Source organism: Carassius carassius, chromosome 12 (genome assembly GCF_963082965.1).
Source record: "Carassius carassius chromosome 12, fCarCar2.1, whole genome shotgun sequence".
NCBI lineage: Eukaryota > Metazoa > Chordata > Actinopteri > Cypriniformes > Cyprinidae > Carassius > Carassius carassius.
The window spans coordinates 24,147,771-24,166,293 of record NC_081766.1 but is presented as its reverse complement, the minus strand read 5'-3'; the positions used below and the strand labels follow the sequence as shown (position 1 = coordinate 24,166,293).

Here is an 18,523-nt window from a genome sequence, read left to right as displayed (position 1 = left end):
GATGTTCACCCCTTAGTTGTGAGGTGACGGAGGTTCTCTCCTTCCTACAGGAGCTGTTGGATAAGGGCAGAGCCCCATCCACGCTCAAAGTTTATGTGGCGTCCATCGCAGCGTTTTCTGAAACAGCGCTCGGTCAGTCAATAGGAAGGAACGATTTGGTCATCCGCTTCCTTAGAGTAGCTAGGAGGCTGAATCCTCCCAGACCTCCGTCAGTCCATATGTGGGATCTCGCGGCGGTTTTGGAGGCCATGAAGGGTCCCCCTTTTGAGCCTATCCAATCAATTAGCCTCCAGCATCTGTCGTTCAAGACAGTATTCCTGTTGGCTCTCGCTTCAGTGAAGCGTGTGGGTGACCTGCACGCGCTCTCGGTGAACCAGTCGTGCTTGGAGTTTGGGCCTAATGACTCAAGGGTCATACTCAAGCCTAGGCTCGGCCTTTTCGAGCTCCTTTTATAGGGTTGGGCCACACCCGTTTCGGCGGGAAGTGGCGTGAAGGGCGCGTAGCGAACCGAGGTTACGTTAGTAACCGAGTACGATTTATACCTCCCTTTGCCCTCCTTTTTTCCTCCAACACAAACCAATCTACCTCAGGCCAAACTAACTTCCAGGGAGCCACCTCTGGATAAACAACTGTGCAACTTACCCTCAAATTAAAAACTCCTAATTCTTTAGCTGTGTCATTTCCAATCCTACCAAAGTTTTCATTTTTCCTTTTCCCATATTCCCAGCTCTCCTGTAACATTGCCTTTGTAGGATGAGAATCATTGTGCCCCTGTAGTCCTGCCCAATAATTTACCATCAACTGCTTCCTTCTTAGCTCTAAAGGACATTCTCCTATTTCTACCTGTAATGCTGATACTGGGGAAGTTTTAAAAGCTCCACAACACAGCCTCAAGGCCTGTGCCTGGATAACATCAAGCTTTTTTAACAGAGATTGAGCTGCAGAACCAAAAACCACACATCCATAATCTAACACTGAACGGATTAGGGCCACATATATTTTCTTCATTGCTAATCTACTTGCACCCCATTCTTTTCCCCTCAAACATCTCATTACATTTATTACTCTTTTGCACTTTTCTTCAATTCTCCTGATATGTTCTGCAAATGTCAAACGTGAATCCAAATTACTTCCAAGAAATTTAAAAGTTCCAACTTTCTCTAAGTCTCTCCCATACATTCTTAACTTTAGTCCTTCCTGAATTCTTTTTCTTGTAAAGAAAACTCAAGAAAATAGAGTTTTTTCTATAGAAAACCTAAACCCCCACTTATATCCCCACTCCACCACTATATCAATTGCTTCCTGTATTTTCCTAGTAACATATTCTATATTCCTTCCTTTCTTCCATAGCGCGCCATCGTCTGCGAACAAAGACCTTCCTATATCTTCTGGAACTGTTCCAAATACGTCATTAATCATAATAATGAAAAGTAATGGACTTATCACACTGCCTTGAGGTGTGCCATTATCAACTATGTATTGATCTGAAAATTCTGCCCCAATCCTTATTTGTATTTTCCTTCCAAACAAAAAATCTCTTATCCAATTAAACACTCTTCCTTCAACCCCTATCTTACTTAATTTGATTAATAACCCCTCCTTCCACATCATATCGTAGGCTTTTTCTATATCAAAAAATACTGCAATTACTGACTCTCTATTTGCTTGCGCCTTTCTTATTTCAGTCTCCAATCTCACCACTGAATCTATTGTGCTTCTTCCCTTCCTAAAGCCACTTTGACATTTAGCCAGTATTCCTCTTTTTTCAAGGACATAAGTCAGTCTATCCGCTATCATCCTTTCCATGATTTTACACAGATTGGATGTTAGCGCTATTGGTCTGTAACTAATAGGATTAGTTGGATCTTTACCCGGTTTTCTTATTGGTATCACTATCGCTTCTTTCCAGATACCTGGTAACTTCCCCTCTTTCCATATTTTATTATATATCTCAAGAAGCTTCCACAATGATTCTTCCCCTAACTGTTTTAACTTCAAATAACACACCAACCTGACGTCAGCCGTTGAAATTCAAAATGAAGGGGAAAAAAAGCCCCCCGGAGCCGGCTACTGCACATGCGCGTGATGCGTCTCGGCTATCCGGCGGGGCAAATGCAGACCTCTGATTGGGTGTTTCGCTCCCGTGTTTCAACTTTGTTATAATAAAAAAACAGAAGACAGAACACTTGGTAGAAGCAGGACACGAAAGGTAATTAAGTGATGCGTTTGAAATTAATTTATCCGTGCAAATACATCATATTCTACATCGATGTAGAAGAGGATCTCATCGAATTTTTTTTTATAAAATGGTTAATCAAGAAGAGACTTCTTCATAGTGCACCGGTCTGCGGCGTTTGCGGAAAGAAAATGAAACTTACCAATCACAAGTGCAACGATTGCTATATATGCTAAGTAGAGCAATTCAAGTTACTGTATATGCATGCACTGGATAATGTAAGACTTAACAAGTTAATGAATGTGTTTCCAAAATCAAGATTTTGGTTAAAATTTATATGAATGCGTATGGCAACGTCTATATTTTCGGTGTATCTTTGTATAATATATTTCCATTATAATCTTTATTATTTAACTGAATATACAATTATCTTACATATAAAATAAATTTTAAAGTAAGAGACAAAGGTAAAATCCAGAATTGAAGTATATTGAGATGTAAAACATTACAAATACAGTTTATTATATGTTTAGCAAATTAAGCATATTAAAAGAGACCTAATTTGTATGTATATATATATATATATATATATATATATATATATATATATATATATATATTTAAAACTTAATTAGACCTTTGGTTTTCATAAATCTAAATTAATACAAAAGTGTATATGAAGAATTATAAAAGGGATAGTCCCAGTCCTTGATTGTGATTGGCTGAGCCTCTAAGCCATTGTAAAATGCTGTACATACACCTGTTATTTATTAAATCAAATGTATTTTTACTGGACTAGCCTTTTAATACAAGCAAAAAGTCCTGTTAATCTGTGGTTTACAGTGAATTTATGGCATCTTAGTGGGTTTTAGCCACTAAACTAAAACACCCATTAGCAGTTCTAAATTCACTGTAAACCATAACTTCTTGCTTATTGCTTTGTAGCAAAACAGCATGTTAACTATTTACAGTGTTATAATTAATGTTCCTTAATTTTTTTTTCTGGGTCACATGTAATATAAAATATTGTATTTGCAGTTAGAATGTTAATGCTTCACTTTATTTGTTTTATGTGCTGTATGTGCAGGAGAAAGAGTCATCGCAAAGTCTCATCATCAGTAAGAAAAGGTTCACTTTTCAGCCAAAGTAGAGTACAACTTGTTAAATGGTGGGAATTTATTTACCGGTGAGTGATTATAAAAAGATAAAGGCTTATTTATATCTGAACAATGCTTTACAATGATTTACTACAATAATGTTTGTGTAGCCTGTGGAGTAGACAGAGCCAGTACTAGTGATGTGCTCGTTGTCCACAGATTTGCACAAGGTCTCCAACTCAGGCAAACTGACCTGTTAGAGGATCAGATAGCCAGAAGTTCAAGAACTCTTGCGCGAATGACAAATGCACTTAAGAAGGTGAGGTACTTCGTCCTAATGACTACAAAAACAATGCAAATAAACATTGTATGCCATTCATTTATATTTCTATTATGTTATTTAGATATGCATAGATGCACTACAGAGACTGAGAAGAAGAACCGGTCTTACAGTTGGTGGAAACTCAAGACGCAAGTTTGTTTCTATTGATGAGTCAAAGTTTGCACACAAAAGGAAGGTAAATGGGCCATGAACAAATTTAAAAGAAAAAAAGAAGAAAGTTCTAATCTAAATTTAATTTAAATATCCATATACAAAATTACTGAACCCCCAAAAAAGTAACATTTTGTAAATATGCTTCCAAAATTTCAAAGGTCTATCCAAATTCCTTTTACCATATTCAAGTAAGCCATTTAGACTCTTTTGGACAAGAGTGGCATTCATCAATGTGTCCAGACATGAAGTCAATGCTAGCTTATATAGTCTGCACTGTAATGTTTTCCCCTGCTTTCCAATCTGTTCGCCTAGCAGGTTTCTTGTAGTAGATTGAGGGTTTTTCATTATCTGCTCTGATAAAACATCTTATTCTTATTGAAGAAATTGTGCGAGAGCTGTTTTGTCTTGGCCATATTTGCTACTCATATTCAGTATATGTGGTCTCAATTTATGCATTTGTCACAACTGAAGTGTCATAATAGAGATCCCATAGGAGTAAATGTGATCTTTAGAAAAACTTTGTATTTGTAAATTGTTACAGTCTTTTAACAAGTGTATGTGTGTGTGTGTGTGTGTGTATACATATAGTACCTGTCAAAAGATTGGAAACAATGTAAATCTTAACTTATCACTTTATATCGGTGAACACATCCTTGCTCAATAAAAGTGTTAATTTATTTTTAAAAAGGAGAAATAAACTTACGGACCCCAAATTTTTTAATAGTTTATGCATTTAGCAGACTCTTTTATCCAAAGCAACTTATGGTGCATTCAGGATATATATATACAGTCGTGGCCAAAAGTTTTGAGAATTACATAAATATTAGTTTTCAAAAAGTTTGCTGCTAAACTGCTTTTAGATCTTTGTTTCAGTTGTTTCTGTGATGTACTGAAATATAATTACAAGCACTTCATACATTTTAAAGCCTTTTATCGACAATGACATTTATGCAAAGAGTCAGTATTTGCAGTGTTGGCCCTTCTTTTTCAGGACCTCTGCAATTCGACTGGGCATGCTCTCAATCAACTTCTGGGCCAAATCCTGACTGATAGCAACCCATTCTTTCATAATCACTTCTTGGAGTTTGTCAGAATTAGTGGGTTTTTGTTTGTCCACCCGCCTCTTGAGGATTGACCACAAGTTCTCAATGGGATTAAGATCTGGGGAGTTTCCAGGCCATGGACCCAAAATTTCAACATTCTGGTCCCCGAGCCACTTAATTATCACTTTTGCCTTATGGCACGGTGCTCCATCGTGCTGGAAAATGCATTGTTCTTCACCAAACTGTTGTTGGTTTTGTTGGAAGAAGCTGCTGTTGGAGGGTGTTTTGGTACCATTCTTTATTCATGGCTTTGTTTTTGGGCAGAATTGTGAGTGAGCCCACTCCCTTGGATGAGAAGCAACCCCACACATGAATGGTGTCAGGATGCATTACTGTTGGCATGACACAGGACTGATGGTAGAGCTCACCTTTTCTTCTCCGGACAAACCTTTTTCCAGATGTCCCAAACAATCGGAAAGGGGCTTCATCGGAGAATATGACTTTGCCCCAGTCCTCAGCAGTCCATTCACTATACTTTCTGCAGAAGATCAATCTGTCCCTGATGTTTTTTTTGGAGAGAAGTGGCTTCTTTGCTGCCCTTCTTGACACCAGACCATCTTCCAAAAGTCTTCGCCTCACTGTGCGTGCAGTTGCGCTCACACCTGCCTGCTGCCATTCCTGAGCAAGCTCTGCACTGGTGGCACTCCGATCCTGCAGCTGAATCCTCTTTAGGAGACGATCCTGGCGCTTTCTGGACTTTCTTGGACGCCCTGAAGCCTTCTTTACAAGAATTGAACCTCTTTCCTTGAAGTTCTTGATGATCCTATAAATTGTTGATTTAGGTGCAATCTTAGTAGCCACAATATCGTTGCCTGTGAAGCAATTTTTATGCAACGCAATGATGGCTGCACGCGTTTCTTTGCAGGTCACCTTGGTTAACAATGGAAAAACAATGATTTCAAGCATCATCCTCCTTTTAACATGTCAAGTCTGCCATTCTAACCCAATCAGCCTGACATAATGATCTCCAGCCTTGTGCTCGTAAACATTCTCACCTGAGTTAACAAGACGATTACTGAAATGATCTCAGCAGGTCCTTTAATGACAGCAATGAAATGCAGTGGAAAGGTTTTTTTGGGATTAAGTTAATTTTCATGGCAAAGAAGGACTATGCAATTCATCTGATCACTCTTCATAACATTCTGGAGTATATGCAAATTGCTATTATAAAAACTTAAGCAGCAACTTTTCCAATTACCAATATTTATGTAATTCTCAAAACTTTTGGCCACGACTGTATATATATATATACATATATACATATATATATATATATATATATATATATATATGTATATATATATATATATATATATATATATATATATATATATATATATATATATATATATATATATATATATACATATATTTGTATTTATTTTATGTATTTTTTTTTTTTTTTTATTATTTAACCTACTTTTGTGCTACGGGAATTGAACCTAAGACCTTTTGTGCTGCTAACGCAATGCTTTACCACTGAGCCACAATATTACTGTTTTTTTCTGTATTTTTAATCTGATAAATGGATGCTTAATGAGCATGAGACTTCTTTCAAAAACATAAAAAAAAATAAACTTTTGACTGGTACTGATATATACAAACACAGGGTGAAATAAAAGTGCAGGATTTAAAGATCACAGTCTATCATTTATAAAATGAAATATTTGGTGTTATTTTGGGTATCTCCAATGTACCTAAAGTTTGATTATTTTCTTCTAGTATAACCGTGGTCGTTTCCTAACTACATGGAGAAGAAACAACTGGGTTTTTGGAATACTGGAAATGAAAGGACATAGACGTTTGCCCATTTTGAAGATTGTCAAAAACCGCTCAAGACAAACTCTAATACCCATTATCAGAAGGCACGTGAGAAGAGGATCCACCGTTTTCATTGACTGTTGGAGAGCATATGTTCAGGCTCTTCCTAGGCATTGATACAGGCATTTTACGGTCAACCATTCAAAAAACTTTGTTGATCAAGTCACTGGTTGCCATACACAGCACATTGCGTGTGCATGGCAAAGCATCAAGTCACAGGTTAACAAGCACAGAGGCAACAAAAGCACTCCACTCTTGAAAGAGCATTTAAAATGTATTCAGTGGTATCACTGGTTAGGCAAACGAAACAGACAAGGAGTAATTGCTTTTTCATGACATAAGAAAAGATTTCAAAATCCATTAATCTGTAGCCATGCAGAACATATCAACTGATAAATATTATTTCTCTTAAGTTCACGTAGAACAAGAATGAAAAAAATGTATTTGTTCTAATATCAAATAGGGTAATTATATGTACATCCAGATTGCTTGATAATATAAATAAATGTCCTCACATAGTTTTTAACAGGAAGTATAATTTACTTTCGTAGATACCTGTACAGACTTCATGTATTTTCAAAGTAACTTCTAGGTATTAAAACGTTTTCTTCTGTATTTTCAGTGTAAGTACGCATTAGTTCCTGGGTACCAACACAGGTTCCACACTTTATTTTAAGCGGTCAGTTTTTGTGTAATTTCAGTGTAAGTACACATTAGTTCCTGGGTACCAACGCAGGTTCCACACTTTATTTTAAGTGGTACATTTTTGTGTATTTTCAGTGTAACTACACATTAGTTCCTGGGTACCAATGCAGGTTCCACACTTTATTTTAAGCGGTCATTTTTTGTCTATTTTCAGTGTAAGTACACATTAGTTCCTAGGTACCAACGCAGGTTCCACAATTTATTTTAAGCAGTCAGTTTTTGTGTATTTTCAGTGTAAGTACACATTAGTTCCTGGGTACCAACGCAGGTTCCACACTATATTTTAAGCGGTCAATTTTTGTGTATTTTCAGTGTAACTACACAATAGTTCCCGGGTACCAACGCAGGTTCCACACTTTATTTTAAGTGGACAGTTTTCGTGTATTTTCAGTGTAACTACACAATAATTTCCCGGGTACCAACACAGGTTCCACACTTTATTTTAAGTGGTCAGTTTTCTGTGTATTTTCAGTGTAAGTACACATTAGTTCCCGGGTACCAACGCAGGTTCCACACTTTAGTTCTTGGGTACCAACGTAGGTTCCACACTTTATTTTAAGTTGTCAGTTTTTGTGTATTTTCAGTGTAAGTACACATTAGTTTCCGGGAACCAACACAGGTTCCACACTTTATTTTAAGTGGTCAGTTTTTGTGTATTTTCAGTGTAAGTACACATTAGTTTCCGGGAACCAACACAGGTTCCACACTTTATTTTAAGTGGTCAGTTTTTGTGTATTTTCAGTGTAAGTACACATTAGTTCTCGGGTACCAACGCAGGTTCCACACTTTAGTTCTTGGGTACCAACGTAGGTTCCACACTTTATTTTAAGCTGTCAGTTTTAGTGTATTTTCAGTGTAACTACACATTAGTTCCTGGGTACCAACGCAGGTTCCACACTTTATTTTAAATGGACAGTTTTTTTTTCAGTGTAAGTACACATTAGGTCCCGGGTACCAACGCAGGTTCCACACTTTATTTTAAGTGGACAGTTTTTGTGTATTTTCAGTGTAACTACACATTAGTTCCTGGGTACCAACACAGGTTCCACACTTTATTTTAAGTGGACAATTTTTGTGTATTTTCAGTGTAAGTACACATTAGTTTCCGGGAACCAACACAGGTTCCACACTTTATTTTAAGTGGTCAGTTTTTGTGTATTTTCAGTGTAAGTACACATTAGTTCTCGGGTACCAACGCAGGTTCCACACTTTAGTTCTTGGGTACCAACGTAGGTTCCACACTTTATTTTAAGCTGTCAGTTTTTAAGTATTTTCAGTGTAACTACACATTAGTTCCTGGGTACCAACACAGGTTCCACACTTTATTTTAAGCGGTCAGTTTTTGTCTATTTTCAGTGTAAGTACACATTAGGTCCCGGGTACCAACGCAGGTTCCACACCTTATTTTAAGCGGTCAGTTTTTGTATATTTTCAGTGTAACTACACAATAGTTCCCAGGTACCAATGCAGGTTCCACACTTTATTTTAAGTGGACAGTTTTTGTGTATTTTCAGTGTAACTACACAATAGTTCCCGGGTACCAACACAGGTTCCACACTTTATTTTAAGTGCTCAGTTTTTGTGTATTTTCAGTGTAAGTACAAATTAGGTCCTGGGTACCTACGCAGGTTCCACACTTTATTTTAAGTGGTCAGTTTTTGTGTATTTTCAGTGTAAGTACACATTAGTTCCCGGGTACCAACACAGGTTCCACACTTTAGTTCTTGGGTACCAACGTAGGTTCCACACTTTATTTTAAGCTGTCAGTTTTTGTGTATTTTCAGTGTAACTACACATTAGTTCCTGGGTACCAACGTAGGGTCCACACTTTATTTTAAGTGGTCAGTTTTTGTGTATTTTCAGTGTAAGTACACATTAGTTCCCGGGTACCAACGCAGGTTCCACACATTAGTTCCTGGGTACCAACGCAGGGTCCACACTTTATTTTAGGTGGACAGTTTTTTTTTTTTTTTTCTCCGTGTAAGTACACATTAGGTCCCAGGTACCAACGCAGGTTCCACACTTTATTTTAAGTGGTCAGTTTTTGTGTATTTTCAATGTAAGTACACATTAGTTCCCGGGTACCAATGCAGGTTCCACACATTAGTTCCTGGGTACCAACGCAGGTTCCACACTTTATTTTAAGCGGTCAATTTTTGTGTATTTTCATTGTAACTACACAATAGTTCCCGGGTACCAACGCAGGTTCCACACTTTGTTTTAAGCGCACCGTTTTTGTCTATTTTCAGTGTAACTACACATTAGTTCCCGGGTACCAACACAGGTTCCACACTTTATTTTAAGTGGTCAGTTTTTGTGTATTTTCAGTGTAAGTACACATTAGTTCTCGGGTACCAACGCAGGTTCCACACTTTAGTTCTTGGGTACCAACGTAGGTTCCACACTTTATTTTAAGCTATCAGTTTTTAAGTATTTTCAGTGTAACTACACATTAGTTCCTGGGTACCAACACAGGTTCCACACTTTATTTTAAGCGGTCAGTTTTTGTCTATTTTCAGTGTAAGTACACATTAGGTCCCGGGTACCAACGCAGGTTCCACATTTTATTTTAAGCGGTCAGTTTTTGTATATTTTCAGTGTAACTACACAATAGTTCCCAGGTACCAATGCAGGTTCCACACTTTATTTTAAGTGGACAGTTTTTGTGTATTTTCAGTGTAACTACACAATAGTTCCCGGGTACCAACACAGGTTCCACACTTTATTTTAAGTGCTCAGTTTTTGTGTATTTTCAGTGTAAGTACAAATTAGGTCCTGGGTACCTACGCAGGTTCCACACTTTATTTTAAGTGGTCAGTTTTTGTGTATTTTCAGTGTAAGTACACATTAGTTCCCGGGTACCAACACAGGTTCCACACTTTAGTTCTTGGGTACCAACGTAGGTTCCACACTTTATTTTAAGCTGTCAGTTTTTGTGTATTTTCAGTGTAACTACACATTAGTTCCTGGGTACCAACGTAGGGTCCACACTTTATTTTAAGTGGTCAGTTTTTGTGTATTTTCAGTGTAAGTACACATTAGTTCCCGGGTACCAACGCAGGTTCCACACATTAGTTCCTGGGTACCAACGCAGGGTCCACACTTTATTTTAGGTGGACAGCTTTTTTTTTTTTTTTCTCAGTGTAAGTACACATTAGGTCCCAGGTACCAACGCAGGTTCCACACTTTATTTTAAGTGGTCAGTTTTTGTGTATTTTCAATGTAAGTACACATTAGTTCCCGGGTACCAATGCAGGTTCCACACATTAGTTCCTGGGTACCAACGCAGGTTCCACACTTTATTTTAAGCGGTCAATTTTTGTGTATTTTCATTGTAACTACACAATAGTTCCCGGGTACCAACGCAGGTTCCACACTTTGTTTTAAGCGCACCGTTTTTGTCTATTTTCAGTGTAACTACACATTAGTTCCCGGGTACCAACACAGGTTCCACACTTTACTTTAAGCGGTCAGTTTTTGTGTATTTTCAGTGTAAGTACACATTAGTTCCCGGGTACCAACGCAGGTTCCACACTTTAGTTCTTGGGTACCAACGTAGGTTCCACACTTTATTTTAAGCTGTCAGTTTTTGTGTATTTTCAGTGTAGCTACACATTAGTTCCTGGGTACCAACACAGGTTCCACACTTTATTTTAAGCGGTCAGTTTTTGTCTATTTTCAGTGTAAGTACACATTAGGTCCCGGGTACCAACGCAGGTTCCACACCTTATTTTAAGCGGTCAGTTTTTGTGTATTTTCAGTGTAACTACACAATAGTTCCCAGGTACCAATGCAGGTTCCACACTTTATTTTAAGTGGACAGTTTTTGTGTATTTTCAGTGTAACTACACAATAGTTCCCGGGTACCAACACAGGTTCCACACTTTATTTTAAGTGCTCAGTTTTTGTGTATTTTCAGTGTAAGTACACATTAGGTCCTGGGTACCAACGCAGGTTCCACACTTTATTTTAAGTGGTCAGTTTTTGTGTATTTTCAGTGTAAGTACACATTAGTTCCCGGGTACCAACTCAGGTTCCACACATTAGTTCCTGGGTACCAACGCAGGGTCCACACTTTATTTTAGGTGGACAGTTTTTTTTTTTTTTTCTCAGTGTAAGTACACATTAGGTCCCAGGTACCAACGCAGGTTCCACACTTTATTTTAAGTGGTCAGTTTTTGTGTATTTTCAATGTAAGTACACATTAGTTCCCGTGTACCAATGCAGGTTCCACACATTAGTTCCTGGGTACCAACACAGGGTCCACACTTTATTTTAAGTGGGTAGTTTTTTTTTTTTTTTCTCAGTGTAAGTACACATTAGGTCCCAGGTACCAACGCAGGTTCCACACTTTATTTTAAGTGGTCAGTTTTTTGTGTATTTTCAGTGTAACTACACATTAGTTCCCGGGTACCAAACACAGGTTCCACACTTTATTTTAAGCGGTCAGTTTTTGTGTATTTTCAGTGTAAGTACACATTAGGTCCCGGGTACCAACGCAGGTTCCACAATTTATTTTAAGCGGTCAGTTTTTGTGTATTTTCAGTGTAAGTACACAATAGTTCCCGGGTACCAACGCAGGTTCCACACTTTATTTTAAGTGGACAGTTTTTGTGTATTTTCAGTGTAACTACACAATAGTTCCCGGGTACCAACACAGGTTCCACACTTTATTTTAAGTGGTCAGTTTTTGTGTATTTTCAGTGTAAGTACACATTAGGTCCTGGGTACCAACGCAGGTTCCACACTTTATTTTAAGTGGTCAGTTTTTGTGTATTTTCAGTGTAAGTACACATTAGTTCCCGGGTACCAACGCAGGTTCCACACTTTAGTTCTTGGGTACCAACGTAGGTTCCACACTTTATTTTAAGCTGTCAGTTTTTGTGTATTTTCAGAGTAACTACACATTAGTTCTTGGGTACCAACACAGGTTCCACACATTATTTTAAGTGGACAATTTTTGTGTATTTTCAGTGTAAGTACACATTAGCTTCCGGGAACCAACACAGGTTCCACACTTTATTTTAAGTGGACAGTTTTTGTGTATTTTCAGTGTAACTACACAATAGTTCCCGGGTACCAACACAGGTTCCACACTTTATTTTAAGTGGTCAGTTTTTGTGTATTTTCAGTGTAAGTACACATTAGGTCCTGGGTACCAACGCAGGTTCCACACTTTATTTTAAGTGGTCAGTTTTTTTGTATTTTCAGTGTAAGTACACATTAGTTCCCGGGTACCAACGCAGGTTCCACACTTTAGTTCTTGGGTACCAACGTAGGTTCCACACTTTATTTTAAGCTGTCAGTTTTTGTGTATTTTCAGAGTAACTACACATTAGTTCTTGGGTACCAACACAGGTTCCACACTTTATTTTAAGTGGTCAGTTTTTGTGTATTTTCAGTGTAAGTACACATTAGTTCTCGGGTACCAACGCAGGTTCCACACTTTAGTTCTTGGGTACCAACGTAGGTTCCACAGTTTATTTTAAGCTGTCAGTTTTTGGTGTATTTTCAGTGCAACTACACATTAGTTTCTGGGTACCAACGCAGGGTCCACACTTTATTTTAGGTGGACAGTTTTTTTTTTCTCAGTGTAAGTAATCATTAGGTCCCAGGTACCAACGCAGGTTCCACACTTTAGTTCTTGGGTACCAACGTAGGTTCCACAGTTTATTTTAAGCTGTCAGTTTTTGGTGTATTTTCAGTGTAACTACACATTAGTTTCTGGGTACCAACGCAGGGTCCACACTTTATTTTAGGTGGACAGTTTTTTTTTTTTCTCAGTGTAAGTAATCATTAGGTCCCAGGTACCAACGCAGGTTCCACACTTTATTTTAAGCGGTCAATTTTTGTGTATTTTCAGTGTAACTACACAATAGATCCCGGGTGACAACGCAGGTTCCACACTTTGTTTTAAGCGCACCATTTTTGTCTATTTTCAGTGTAACTACACATTAGTTCCCGGGTACCAACACAGGTTCCATACAATTTACTTTAAGTGGTCAGTTTTTGTCTATTTTCAATGAAAGTACACATTAGGTCCCGGGTACCAACGCAGGTTCCACACTTTATTTTAAGCGGTCATTTTTTGTGTATTTTCAGTGTAACTACACAATAGTTCCCGGGTACCAATGCAGGTTCCACACTTTATTTTAAGTGGACAGTTTTTGTGTATTTTCAGTGTTACTACACAATAGTTCCCGGGTACCAACACAGGTTCCACACTTAATTTTAAGCGATCAATTTTTGTGTATTTTCAGTGTAACTACACAATAGTTCCCGGGTAACAACGCAGGTTCCACACTTTGTTTTAAGCGCACCATTTTTGTCTATTTTCAGTGTAACTACACAATAGTTCCCGGGTACCAACACAGGTTCCACACTTTATTTTAAGTGCTCAGTTTTTGTGTATTTTCAGTGTAAGTACAAATTAGGTCCTGGGCACCTACGCAGGTTCCACACTTTATTTTAAGGGGTCAGTTTTTGTGTATTTTCAGTGTAAGTACAAATTAGTTCCTGGGTACCAACGTAGGGTCCACACTTTAGTTCTTGGAAACCAACGTAGGTTCCACACTTTATTTTAAGCTGTCAGTTTTTGTGTATTTTCAGTGTAACTACACATTAGTTCCTGGGTACCAACGCAGGTTCCACACTTTAGTTCTTGGGTACCAACGTAGGTTCCACACTTTATTTTAAGTTGTCAGTTTTTGTGTATTTTCAGTGTAAGTACACATTAGGTCCCGGGTACCAACGCAGGTTCCACACCTTATTTTAAGCGGTCAGTTTTTGTATATTTTCAGTGTAACTACACAATAGTTCCCAGGTACCAATGCAGGTTCCACACTTTATTTTAAGTGGACAGTTTTTGTGTATTTTCAGTGTAACTACACAATAGTTCCCGGGTACCAACACAGGTTCCACACTTTATTTTAAGTGCTCAGTTTTTGTGTATTTTCAGTGTAAGTACAAATTAGGTCCTGGGTACCTACGCAGGTTCCACACTTTATTTTAAGTGGTCAGTTTTTGTGTATTTTCAGTGTAAGTACACATTAGTTCCCGGGTACCAACACAGGTTCCACACTTTAGTTCTTGGGTACCAACGTAGGTTCCACACTTTATTTTAAGCTGTCAGTTTTTGTGTATTTTCAGTGTAACTACACATTAGTTCCTGGGTACCAACGTAGGGTCCACACTTTATTTTAAGTGGTCAGTTTTTGTGTATTTTCAGTGTAAGTACACATTAGTTCCCGGGTACCAACGCAGGTTCCACACATTAGTTCCTGGGTACCAACGCAGGGTCCACACTTTATTTTAGGTGGACAGCTTTTTTTTTTTTTTTCTCAGTGTAAGTACACATTAGGTCCCAGGTACCAACGCAGGTTCCACACTTTATTTTAAGTGGTCAGTTTTTGTGTATTTTCAATGTAAGTACACATTAGTTCCCGGGTACCAATGCAGGTTCCACACATTAGTTCCTGGGTACCAACGCAGGTTCCACACTTTATTTTAAGCGGTCAATTTTTGTGTATTTTCATTGTAACTACACAATAGTTCCCGGGTACCAACGCAGGTTCCACACTTTGTTTTAAGCGTACCGTTTTTGTCTATTTTCAGTGTAACTACACATTAGTTCCCGGGTACCAACACAGGTTCCACACTTTACTTTAAGCGGTCAGTTTTTGTGTATTTTCAGTGTAAGTACACATTAGTTCCCGGGTACCAACGCAGGTTCCACACTTTAGTTCTTGGGTACCAACGTAGGTTCCACACTTTATTTTAAGCTGTCAGTTTTTGTGTATTTTCAGTGTAGCTACACATTAGTTCCTGGGTACCAACACAGGTTCCACACTTTATTTTAAGCGGTCAGTTTTTGTCTATTTTCAGTGTAAGTACACATTAGGTCCCGGGTACCAACGCAGGTTCCACACCTTATTTTAAGCGGTCAGTTTTTGTGTATTTTCAGTGTAACTACACAATAGTTCCCAGGTACCAATGCAGGTTCCACACTTTATTTTAAGTGGACAGTTTTTGTGTATTTTCAGTGTAACTACACAATAGTTCCCGGGTACCAACACAGGTTCCACACTTTATTTTAAGTGCTCAGTTTTTGTGTATTTTCAGTGTAAGTACACATTAGGTCCTGGGTACCAACGCAGGTTCCACACTTTATTTTAAGTGGTCAGTTTTTGTGTATTTTCAGTGTAAGTAAACATTAGTTCCCGGGTACCAACTCAGGTTCCACACATTAGTTCCTGGGTACCAACGCAGGGTCCACACTTTATTTTAGGTGGACAGTTTTTTTTTTTTTTTTCTCAGTGTAAGTACACATTAGGTCCCAGGTACCAACGCAGGTTCCACACTTTATTTTAAGTGGTCAGTTTTTGTGTATTTTCAATGTAAGTACACATTAGTTCCCGTGTACCAATGCAGGTTCCACACATTAGTTCCTGGGTACCAACGCAGGGTCCACACTTTATTTTAAGTGGGTAGTTTTTTTTTTTTTTTCTCAGTGTAAGTACACATTAGGTCCCAGGTACCAACGCAGGTTCCACACTTTATTTTAAGTGGTCAGTTTTTTGTGTATTTTCAGTGTAACTACACATTAGTTCCCGGGTACCAAACACAGGTTCCACACTTTATTTTAAGCGGTCAGTTTTTGTGTATTTTCAGTGTAAGTACACATTAGGTCCCGGGTACCAACGCAGGTTCCACAATTTATTTTAAGCGGTCAGTTTTTGTGTATTTTCAGTGTAAGTACACAAAAGTTCCCGGGTACCAACGCAGGTTCCACACTTTATTTTAAGTGGACAGTTTTTGTGTATTTTCAGTGTAACTACACAATAGTTCCCGGGTACCAACACAGGTTCCACACTTTATTTTAAGTGGTCAGTTTTTGTGTATTTTCAGTGTAAGTACACATTAGGTCCTGGGTACCAACGCAGGTTCCACACTTTATTTTAAGTGGTCAGTTTTTGTGTATTTTCAGTGTAAGTACACATTAGTTCCCGGGTACCAACGCAGGTTCCACACTTTAGTTCTTGGGTACCAACGTAGGTTCCACACTTTATTTTAAGCTGTCAGTTTTTGTGTATTTTCAGAGTAACTACACATTAGTTCTTGGGTACCAACACAGGTTCCACACTTTATTTTAAGTGGACAATTTTTGTGTATTTTCAGTGTAAGTACACATTAGCTTCCGGGAACCAACACAGGTTCCACACTTTATTTTAAGTGGACAGTTTTTGTGTATTTTCAGTGTAACTACACAATAGTTCCCGGGTACCAACACAGGTTCCACACTTTATTTTAAGTGGTCAGTTTTTGTGTATTTTCAGTGTAAGTACACATTAGGTCCTGGGTACCAACGCAGGTTCCACACTTTATTTTAAGTGGTCAGTTTTTTTGTATTTTCAGTGTAAGTACACATTAGTTCCCGGGTACCAACGCAGGATCCACACTTTAGTTCTTGGGTACCAACGTAGGTTCCACACTTTATTTTAAGCTGTCAGTTTTTGTGTATTTTCAGAGTAACTACACATTAGTTCTTGGGTACCAACACAGGTTCCACACTTTATTTTAAGTGGTCAGTTTTTGTGTATTTTCAGTGTAAGTACACATTAGTTCTCGGGTACCAACGCAGGTTCCACACTTTAGTTCTTGGGTACCAACGTAGGTTCCACAGTTTATTTTAAGCTGTCAGTTTTTGGTGTATTTTCAGTGTAACTACACATTAGTTTCTGGGTACCAACGCAGGGTCCACACTTTATTTTAGGTGGACAGTTTTTTTTTTTTCTCAGTGTAAGTAATCATTAGGTCCCAGGTACCAACGCAGGTTCCACACTTTAGTTCTTGGGTACCAACGTAGGTTCCACAGTTTATTTTAAGCTGTCAGTTTTTGGTGTATTTTCAGTGTAACTACACATTAGTTTCTGGGTACCAACGCAGGGTCCACACTTTATTTTAGGTGGACAGTTTTTTTTTTTTCTCAGTGTAAGTAATCATTAGGTCCCGGGTACCAACGCAGGTTCCACACATTAGTTCCAGGGTACCAACGCAGGTTCCACAATTTATTTTAAGCGGTCAGTTTTTGTGTATTTTCAGTGTAAGTACACAATAGTTCCCGGGTACCAACGCAGGTTCCACACTTTATTTTAAGTGGACAGTTTTTGGTGTATTTTCAGTGTAACTACACAATAGTTCCCGGGTACCAACACAGGTTCCACACTTTATTTTAAGTGGTCAGTTTTTGTGTATTTTCAGTGTAAGTACACATTAGGTCCTGGGTACCAACGCAGGTTCCACACTTTATTTTAAGTGGTCAGTTTTTGTGTATTTTCAGTGTAAGTACACATTAGTTCCCGGGTACCAACGCAGGTTCCACACTTTAGTTCTTGGGTACCAATGTAGGTTCCACACTTTATTTTAAGCTGGCAGTTTTTGTGTATTTTCAGTGTAACTACACATTAGTTCTTGGGTACCAACGCAGGTTCCACACTTTATTTTAAGCGGTCAGTTTTTGTATATTTTCAGTGTAAGTACACATTAGTTTCCATGTACCAACGCAGGTTCCACACTTTATTTTAAGTGGACAGTTTTTTTTTGTTTTTTTTTTTCAGTGTAAGTACACATTAGGTCCCGGGTACCAACGCAGGTTCCACCCTTTATTTTAAGTGGTCAGTTTTTGTGTATTTTCAGTCTAAGTACACATTAGTTCCCGGGTACCAACACAGGTTCCATACTTTAGTTCTTGGGTACCAATGTAGGTTCCACACTTTATTTTAAGCTGTCAGTTTTTGTGTATTTTCAGTGTAACTACACATTAGTTCCCGGGTACCAAGACAGGTTCCACACTTTTTTTTAAGCGGTCAGTTTTTGTCTATTTTCAGTGTAACTACACAATAGTTCCCGGGTACCAACGCAGGTTCCACACTTTATTTTAAGTGGACAGTTTTTGTGTATTTTCAGTGTAACTACACAATAGTTCCCGGGTACCAACACAGGTTCCACACTTTATTTTAAGTGGTCAGTTTTTGTGTATTTTCAGTGTAAGTACACATTAGGTCCTGGGTACCAATGCAGGTTCAACACTTTATTTTAAGTGGACAATTTTTGTGTATTTTCAGTG

At 38.2% G+C, this 18,523-nt stretch overlaps 2 long non-coding RNA genes across 2 annotated transcripts in view; one reads left to right on the top strand and one right to left on the bottom strand.

Moving 5' to 3' along the window:
- The window catches only part of LOC132155123 (uncharacterized), a 771,383-nt gene that overhangs the window by 574,116 nt on the left and 178,744 nt on the right, over nt 1–18,523 (bottom strand). The gene's annotated exons all lie outside the window — the stretch shown is intronic.
- Nucleotides 2,900–6,991, top strand: LOC132154255 (uncharacterized). The gene is made up of 3 exons (XR_009437123.1): nt 2,900–3,362; nt 3,493–3,791; nt 6,595–6,991. It is a non-coding gene; the product is annotated as an uncharacterized LOC132154255 (long non-coding RNA).